The 8,976-nt window shown below is 44.7% G+C and overlaps 1 non-coding gene across 1 annotated transcript; it reads right to left on the reverse strand.

Annotated features, from left to right (window-relative positions):
• Window positions 1–8,902: 8,902 nt before the first annotated feature.
• TRNAY-AUA (transfer RNA tyrosine (anticodon AUA)) lies at window positions 8,903–8,976 on the reverse strand. Its single transcript has one exon. It is a non-coding gene; the product is annotated as a tRNA-Tyr (tRNA).

Below are 8,976 nucleotides of genomic sequence, written 5' to 3' on the forward strand. Positions count from 1 at the left end.
GGGCTCCACTAGCCAGAGAGATAATGCCACAGCCAGGGGACACTTTTATGTAGGTCCCTGCGGCCCTGGCATTACCCCTCCAACTAGTCACCCCTGGCCGGGGTTCCCTGGAGGAGTGGGGATCCCTTAAATCAAGAGGTTCCTCCCCTCGAGGCACCCAAGGGCCAGGGGTGAAGCCCGAGGCTGTCCCCAGCACCCCTGGGTGGTGGGTGCCGGGCTGATAGCCATATGTGTAAAAAAAGAATATTGTTTTTTTGTTGTGGAACTACAAGGCCCAGCAAGCCTCCCCCACTTGCTGGTACTTGGAGAACCTCAAGTACCAGCAGGCGGGGAAATAACGGGCTCGCTGGTACCTGTAGTTCTACAACAACAAAAAATACCCAAATAAAAACACAAACACACACACTGTGACAGTAAAATTATTGAGACAGGCTGTAGCATGTGGATGCATGTAACCCTATAAAAGTGATGGATTGGGTGACTATTACAATACCCACTGTTGCTGTCTGAAAAATGATGGATATATAGATTGCTCTGCCGAGATATGTTTTTTTTCTAAAATGCACCACAGGTATGGATGGATAGTATACTTGACAACACAGAGGTAGGTAGAGCAGTGGCCTACTGTACCGTACTGCTATATATTATATTATTTATTATTATTATCCTTTATTTATATGGCGCCATAAGGGTTCCGCAGCACCAAATTACAGAGTACATAAACAAATAATCAAACAGGAAAACAGCAACTTACAGTTGATGACAATATAGGACAAGTACAGGGTAAATAAACATAGCTACATCAGCAGATGACACTGGAATAAGTATCAGGTGGCAGAAGACTGCTGGATTTGGTGCAGCTGAAGATTATTAAAGTAAGAAATGAGTAAGCACATGAGGGAAGAGGGCCCTGCTCATGAGAGCTTACATTCTAAAGGGGAGGGGTAGACAGACAGGGGTGAGACAGATGGGGTACATAGAGAGCGTGGAACAGAGGTTTAGGATGAGATTTGGCTGGGTTTGGTGAAGAAGTGGGTCTTGAGAGCCCATTTGAAGTTTTGTAGAGAGGTGGAGAGTCTGAGGGGGAGAGGTAGGGAATTCCAGAGAAGTGGTGCAGCACGTGAAAAATCTTGGAGGTAGGAGTGGGAGGAAGTAATCCGTAGGCAGGAGAGTCGGCGTGCATTAGCAGAGCGAAGAGGACCGGTGGGAGTGTAAAGCGAGATAAGATCAGAGATGTAGATGGGAGAGGAGTGGGTGAGGGTTTTGTAAGCAAGTGTGAGAAGCTTGAAATGGATTCTGAAAGGGAAGGGGAGCCAGTGAAGGACTAGTAAGAGAGGAGAGGTGGACGTAGTGCATTTGGTGAGGAAAATGAGCCGGGCAGCAGCATTGAGGATAGATTGGAGTGGAGAGAGGTATTTGTCAGGAATGCCAGTCAGGAGGAGATTACAGTAGTCCAGTCTGGAGATGACCAGTGAGTGGATAAGAGTCTTAGTAGCATCCTGGGTCAGAAAGGGTCTGATCCTGGAAATATTTTTTAGATGAAAACGGCAGGTTTGTGAGAGGTGCTGAATGTGTGGTTTGAAGGAGAGGGAGGAGTCAAGGATTACTCCAAGACAGCGCACTTGGGGGGTAGAGGAGATAGTAGTGCCATCAATAGATAATGAGATTGTAGGAGGTGAGGTTATGCGGGAGGGAGGGAAGATGATCAGCTTGGTCTTAGACATGTTAAGTTTAAGAAAGCGCTGGGACATCCAGGAAGAGATAGCAGAGAGACAGTTGGAGATATGAGTGAGGAGAGTAGGGGAGAGGTCTGGAGAGGAAAGATAGATTTGAGTGTCATCAGCATAGAGATGATATTGGAAACCAAAAGAACTAATGAGCTTACCTAGTGAGGACGTATAGAGAGAGAAGAGGACCAAGGACAGAACCTTGGGGTACCCCTACAGTTAGTGGAAGTGAGGGGGAGGTGGAGTCATGAGAGGAGACAGAGAATGAACGGTCAGAAAGGTAGGACGACAACCAAGAGAGGGCAGTGTTACGCAGACCAATGGAGTGAAGGATTTGCAGTAGGAGAGGATGGTCCACAGTGTCAAAAGCAGCAGAGAGATCAAGTAGAATAAGTAGAGAGTAGTGTCCCTTAGATTTAGCAGCATGGAGGTCATTGCATACTTTTGTAAGGGCAGTTTCAGTGGAGTGGAGAGGACGGAAGCCAGACTGGAATGGGTCAAGCAGTGAGTGTGAGGAAAGAAAGGAAGTAAGGCGGTTGTAGACAATACGCTCAAGGAGTTTGGAGGCAAAAGGGAGAAGAGAGATGGGTCGGTAGTTGGAGAGAGTGTTTGGATCAAGGGTAGGTTTTTTTAAGAATAGGAGAGATGAGAGCTTGCTTGAAGGCAGAGGGGACAGTGCCTGATGAGAGGGAGAGATTGAGAAGGTGGGAAAGATGGGAACAAGCAGAAGAAGAGATGTGGCAGAGGAGGCGGGAGGGGATAGGGTCAAGTGGGGAGGTGGTGAGGGGACAGGAACGAATGAGGGCCATGACTTCCTCTCCAGATGCATGGGAGAAAGATGACAGAGTTGGTGCGAGGGATGGGGAGGGTTGGTAAGGGATGGGAGAAGGCTGGTTACTGATAGTCTGGTGTGATGTGATGTCCTGACGTATGGAGTCAATTTTGGATGTGAAGTAAGTGGCAAAGTCAAGAGCAGAGAGTGAGGAAGGGAGACGAGGTGGAGGTGGGCAGATGAGTGAGTTGAGAGTGGCAAAGAGGCGCCGGGGGTTGGAAGACTGGGAGGAGATGAGGTTCTTGAAGTATGACTGTTTAGCAAGAGAAAGGGCAGCACTGAAGGATGAGAGCATAAGTTTGAAATGGAGGAAGTCTGCCTTAGAGCGTGATTTCCTCCAGTGTCGCTCAGCAGTACGTGAGCATTTTTGCAGATATCTGGAGCATTTGGTGTGCCAGGGTTGAGGTGTTAATTTGCGAGGGTGAACAGTGGTTGGTGGAGCAACAGAGTCAAGAGCAGAAGTAAGGGAAGCATTGTATGTGGAAGTGGCTTGTTCAGGGCATGAGAGAGAGAGAGAATAGGAGAGAGAAGTGAGTCAAACAGGGAGGAAAGGAATGTGGTGTCAATAGCTTCAATGTTACGCTTAGTGATGGTAGCCTTAGGAGGTTGAGATGGGGAAGTCGAGAGAGATAGGTTGAAGGAGAGCAGGTGGTGGTCAGAGAGGGGAAATGGGGAGTTGGAAAAATCAGAAATATCACAGCGGTGAGTGAAGACCAGATCCAGTGAGCTCCAATTCACATGGGAGGGTGAGGAGGTCCACTGGGAGAGACCAAGTGAAGAGGTGAGGTTAAGGAGTTTAGAGGCAGGGGATTGTGTGGGGATGTCAATAGGGATGTTGAAATCGCCTAGGATAATGGTGGGAATGTCAGAAGAGAGGAAGTGAGGAAGCCAGGAAGCAAAGTTGTCGATGAATTTGGAAGCAGTGCCAGGGGGGCGGTAAATGACAGCTACTCTAAGATGGACTGGTTGGAAGAGACATATGGAGTGGACCTCAAATGTAGATAATATAAGGGATGGTTCTGGTGGTATGAGTTGGTAGGAGTAACTAGAAGGTAAAAGGACCCCAACACCACCCCCATGGCGACCCCCAGGTCGGGGGGTGTGTGTGAATGTAAGGCCCCCAGCAGAGAGAGCAGCAGCAGAAGTAGTGTCAGAGGGCGTAATCCAAGTTTCAGTAATGGCTAGTAGGTGTAGGGAGTTGGAAATGAAAAGGTCATGAGTGGGGACCAGTTTGTTACAAACGGATCTGGCATTCCAGAGGGCACAGGATAGGGGGTATGAGTTTGTGGGAGAGATGTGAATTAGATTTTCAGGGTTGCTGTAGTGATGAGGTGGGATTAACTTTGAGGGCAGGGATGAGAGAGTAGTGATGGTACGGGTGCCTGAGATAGGAGGGGAAACTGCAGGAGGTGGGCAGGGAGGGAGGTCAGTGTGATGTGGATGGGGGTGTGGGGAGGAGACAGGGAAGGGAGAGAGGGAGCAGGGCTGAGTTGTGGGGTAGCAGGACCATGGGGCAGAGGTGAATGAAAGTGGGGTAACAGGAAAGGTGGGGGAAGGAAATAGAGGGATGGAGGGGAGACAGAGGAGGAGGTGGAGGAGACTGGGGGGGGAAGGATAAAGATACATTATTAGGTAGACACTGAGTGATGTGGGGAGTATAAGAAAGCATTCACATAGTGTTAAGAAGGTAAATAGGTTGAGGGAAAGTGGAAGTAGGAGAGGAGACTGTAAGGGAATCCGAGCAGAAGAATTGTAGAAATGCAGGTGAGAAAAGCAGTGTAGGCTCAATTTAGTATGAAATGAGTCAAAAGCGTAGATAAAGTGGGTGCAGAAATGTATTTGGAGTGTAAGAAATGAAAGGATTGTGAGAGGTTTAAGAAGCAATGGTAATTATGTTAGATGTTTTAAGTGTTTGCAGGTAAAATTGCATTGGTGCAGCTGTGCTTAAAAAACAAAATTACAATAATACAGATACAGGCATTTGTAGGTGAAATGGATGGTTTATGAAATGTCCAAGTAAGGTAGTTCTGTGCTATGTAATCAGATGCAACAATCAGGAGGTGAGTGATCTGAGGAGTAAGTGACTCACATTTGTTATTAGTTCTTCAGTTTTCTTTGTTTTGTTAGATTGGTGTGCTTCTGTTTTCCTTCTTTTTCACTTCGATTGAACGCTAATTGAACACTGCTGTTATGTGTCAATTTTATCACGCTTTTATAAAAATGCACGCTTAGATCAATAAATGCACAGCCAAATGGCTTTGCACAGCCTACACCATTGGACTTAAGTAGAAGACTATTACAAGTGAAACCAATAATTTAAATCTGTAACCACACCCCACCCCCTCAAATGCCAGGCAATAAATTACCTTAAAAGCTACAACCAGGCATTCCACAAAAATTAAACTGGGTCTATATCATTCAAAACTTTAAAAAAGTACTTCAAAATCACATACTATGCAATAATGTTTCAATTTGCATTACCCAGCAGAATTAGCTTTGCATATATAGATATAGTGCAGCAGAATAGATTGGTGGTTGTAGTCAATTGTAATTACCTGTAGGTGACAAGAAGAGAAGAAACGTCAATTCACAATCGATATCAGCTGAAGATAAATTAACGCTGATTGAACGCTGCGTTATGTGTCAATTTTAGCACGCTTTGATAAAAATGCATGCTTAGATCAATAAATGCACAGCCAAACAGCTTTGCACATCCTACACCATTGGACTTAAGTAGAAGTCTGGTGGTCAGCAAAATTTTGCACTGTCCTCCTACTATATATAGTGCGCACAACTACTAAAATACACCACAGGTATGGATGGATAGTATACTTGACGACACAGAGGTAGGTAGAGCAGTGGCCTACTGTACCGTATTGCTATATATTATATACTGGTGGTCAGCAAAATTCTGCCCTGTCCTCCTACTATATATACTGCGCACAACTACTAAAATACACCACAGGTATGGATGGATAGTATACTTGACGACACAGAGGTAGGTAGAGCAGTGGCCTACTGTACCGTACTGCTATATATTATATACTGGTGGTCAGCAAAATTTTGCCCTGTCCTCATACTATATAATACAATGCAGCACAGATATGGAGCATTTTTCAGGCAGAGAACGTAGATATTTTCAGCACACTGAGCACAGATATTTGCAAGCACACTGAGCACAGATATTTGCAGCACACTGAACACAGAAACTGAGAAAACGCTGCACGTCCTCTCCCTATCATCCCCAATGCACAAGTGAAAATGGCGGCGACTCGTGGCTCCTTATATAGAATAGAATAGCTGCTGACGGGCACGATTGAGGGAGGAAAGGGACATTTGAATCCAGCCCATAGATGCAATGTGAATATGTAATTTGTACCTTCCTATCTTAAAATGTATATACAGTGTATATATCACAACTGAGGGCCTGAGCTGACTGGAGGGAGCCTCAGTTGTAGGGGCTGAGGTGTAGTGGAACCTGGGAGGTTGTATCAGACCCCTGGACATGTAAGTTAAATGTAGAAGAATTGCCCGAAGGCGTGCCCACGACAACCAGGATAAAAGTCAATGATGTTTATTTTGACAAACGCCATGCATCACAGCAGTAATAAAAGAGAAACATAAAATCAGCAGAGAAATAATACAGTTCCTGGGTACTACAGGAGGACAAGGACCACAGGGCTCTGGTAGTATGAGACAGTTCTTATTATCTTCTAGTTGGAAAGTCCTTACCAGGCCCGACTGTAGCAATGGAGATAGCCCAGGATCATACTAGCTGGTGTTCCAGGAAAAGCTGGGCTGCTGTGGATAAAATGGCTGCTGTGGGTACTGGCTGAAACCAGACTGATGTAAGCACGGAGTGGATTGCTGGATGGAACCAGCCAAATAATAAATGAAGCTTGAGAGCGATGAAATATGATTGATATATGGAGTTTGAGAGCGGTGAAATAATAGTGCCGGTGGTGAGTGGTAATCTGCGGAAATGATACCGGCACTTTAAGAAGAGCTGATCTCTGCTGGAAGCTAGGCTGGAAGCAGGTAAATCTGTAACTGGAAACAGATGAGTCCCAGAGGACTGGAGAGTCAGGCTGCACCGCAGGTGGTAGACTAGAGCGGGTCTCTTTAGTGGAGGTTTGGAGATGGTAACTGGAACCTGGAAAACAACCACGGGAGAGAGACAAACTGGAACTAGGTTTGACAACCAAATCACTGACGCCTTCCTTGCTCAGGCACAGAATACTTATACCTGCAGCAAGGAAGGGATTGGCTAGGCAATTATGCAGATTACAATGGAAACAGCGGATTGGTGGAAATGAACAGGTGACAGAATCCAACATGGCTGCGCCCATGCAGACACTTGGAGGGAAGATTGGTTTGATAATCCATGTGGGAACTTTAACAGCAATGGCGGCGCCGGCAACAGTAAACAGGAGACGCCAGACTGATGAGTGCACATTTGAACCACGCGGGCAACAGCGGAGGCCGCGGCTGACATAAGCGCCACTCTGACATCCTGCATGCAGAAACTCAGGGACGGCGGCGGAGGCCGCGGGAGATGCCATTCAAGATGTAACATGGCGCCGCTGTGACAGCGTCTGAGAGTGACAGGAGAGGAGGCAGGAATGGGGACATCAGAATAACAGATGGGATCCGGTCCTGGAGCGCTGAGCCAGCCTTAGGAGGCATCTGAAAGGTAAGTTATGGCGTCCAGATACCCGGATCGTGACAGTATACACTAGAGGTCTTTCCGAACCCCCTAATCCTAACATTGTAATTTGCTTTAGGGCGCACCTCCAATTAGTCTAGTGTTTCTTGCTGCCTTTCCAATGAAGCAAGTTTAATTTAGTAATAGGTGAAAAACCATCCCTACAAAGGTGTTAATCAGAGACTTGGCTTTGTGGACACTTTTCAGAGAACAACTTTGTTAGCATAAAAGTAAAGCCAGAAAATGAAGAGCTGTTTAATCACTCAATTGGATTTTTTTGCCAGCATATTTCTTTTTCTCTGCAACCCACTGCTAAATTGTGCTTCCTAGCTGTTTTTATAAAATCACTGAATCAAATCTAACTCTGATTACATCAGAGAAGGCCAGGTACCCTACACCATAACAGGGGGTTTGAAATTTTGACTTGTCTACTTAAAGATCACCAAAATCTGATCACAAGGTCAATTACGTCCCTGGGTGGGATTGAACCACCAACCTTTTGGTTAATAGCCGAACACACTAACCGATTGCGCCACAGAGACACTTTGCGAAAAGTACATACTGACAAAGGCTAATAAGCATTTATCTAGAACGTTTCCTAGAAAAACTTTAAAAAGTCAATAATCTGGAGAGTTTTTGTAAGATGTTTCTTCCATCAACCAACGAAGAAACACATTGGTACTTTTCCATGATGAGTGAGTGCTTCAGGTTCTCTTGCACTTACATGTGCAGCAGAGTACTGCAATGGAAGCATGCTGGGCCCATAACCCAGAGGTAGGCAGATTGAAACTATCCTCTGCTATATGCATTTTTTTTTGTTAATTAAAGTAATCCAAAACTGGGATTGATATTTTGGTTCTTTTATTTTTACTTAAAGTACAATAACTTTTACCATTTTAATTTGTTTTAATAGTATATTGACAGTATTGTTTTCTTTCAAAAATCCACTTAATTTTCTTTACCCTATTATTAAAATGGTAATTGACAAAAACAAACTACATTGTCACCAGAAGAGCAATACAAAATGTACAAGTGATATATTAAAATCATCTTTCCAGCTTGAATTTCAATGATGCATTGGGGCAACGATTTTGTTAGCAACATCTTCACCCTTAAATAAAGATTTTCTTAATTCCTTACCTGTGTGCTAATTAGATATCACCTTGTTTTCACATTAAACAGACTTCCACATGAGAAAGCAGCAAGGATGCAGTGGCGTTAATGTTTCCTGGTGTCAACCCGTATTATTTCAGTAGACATTGAAATGAGGATGCATCTTGCTGCCTTTCCAATGAAGCAAATTTAATTTAGTAATAGGTGAAAAACCATCCCTACAAAGGTGTTAATCAGAGACTTGGCTTTGTGGACACTTGTCAGAGAACAAATTTGTTAGCATAAAAATAAAGCCAGAAAATTAAGAGCTGTTTAATCACTCAATTGGATTTTTTTGCCAGCATATTTCTTTTTCTCTGCAACCCACTGCTAAATTGTGCTTCCTAGCTGTTTTTATAAAATCACTGAATCAAATCTAACTCTGATTACATCAGAGAAGGCCAGGTACCCTACACCATAAGAGGGGGTTTGAAATTTTGACTTGTCTACTTAAAGATCACCAAAATCTGATAACAAGGTCAATTACGTCCCTGGGTGGGATTGAACCACCAACCTTTTGGTTTATAGCCGTACACACTAACCGATTGCGCCACAGAGAC

This window comes from Pseudophryne corroboree, unplaced genomic scaffold (assembly GCF_028390025.1).
Source record: "Pseudophryne corroboree isolate aPseCor3 unplaced genomic scaffold, aPseCor3.hap2 scaffold_536, whole genome shotgun sequence".
NCBI classification, from domain to species: Eukaryota; Metazoa; Chordata; class Amphibia; order Anura; family Myobatrachidae; genus Pseudophryne; species Pseudophryne corroboree.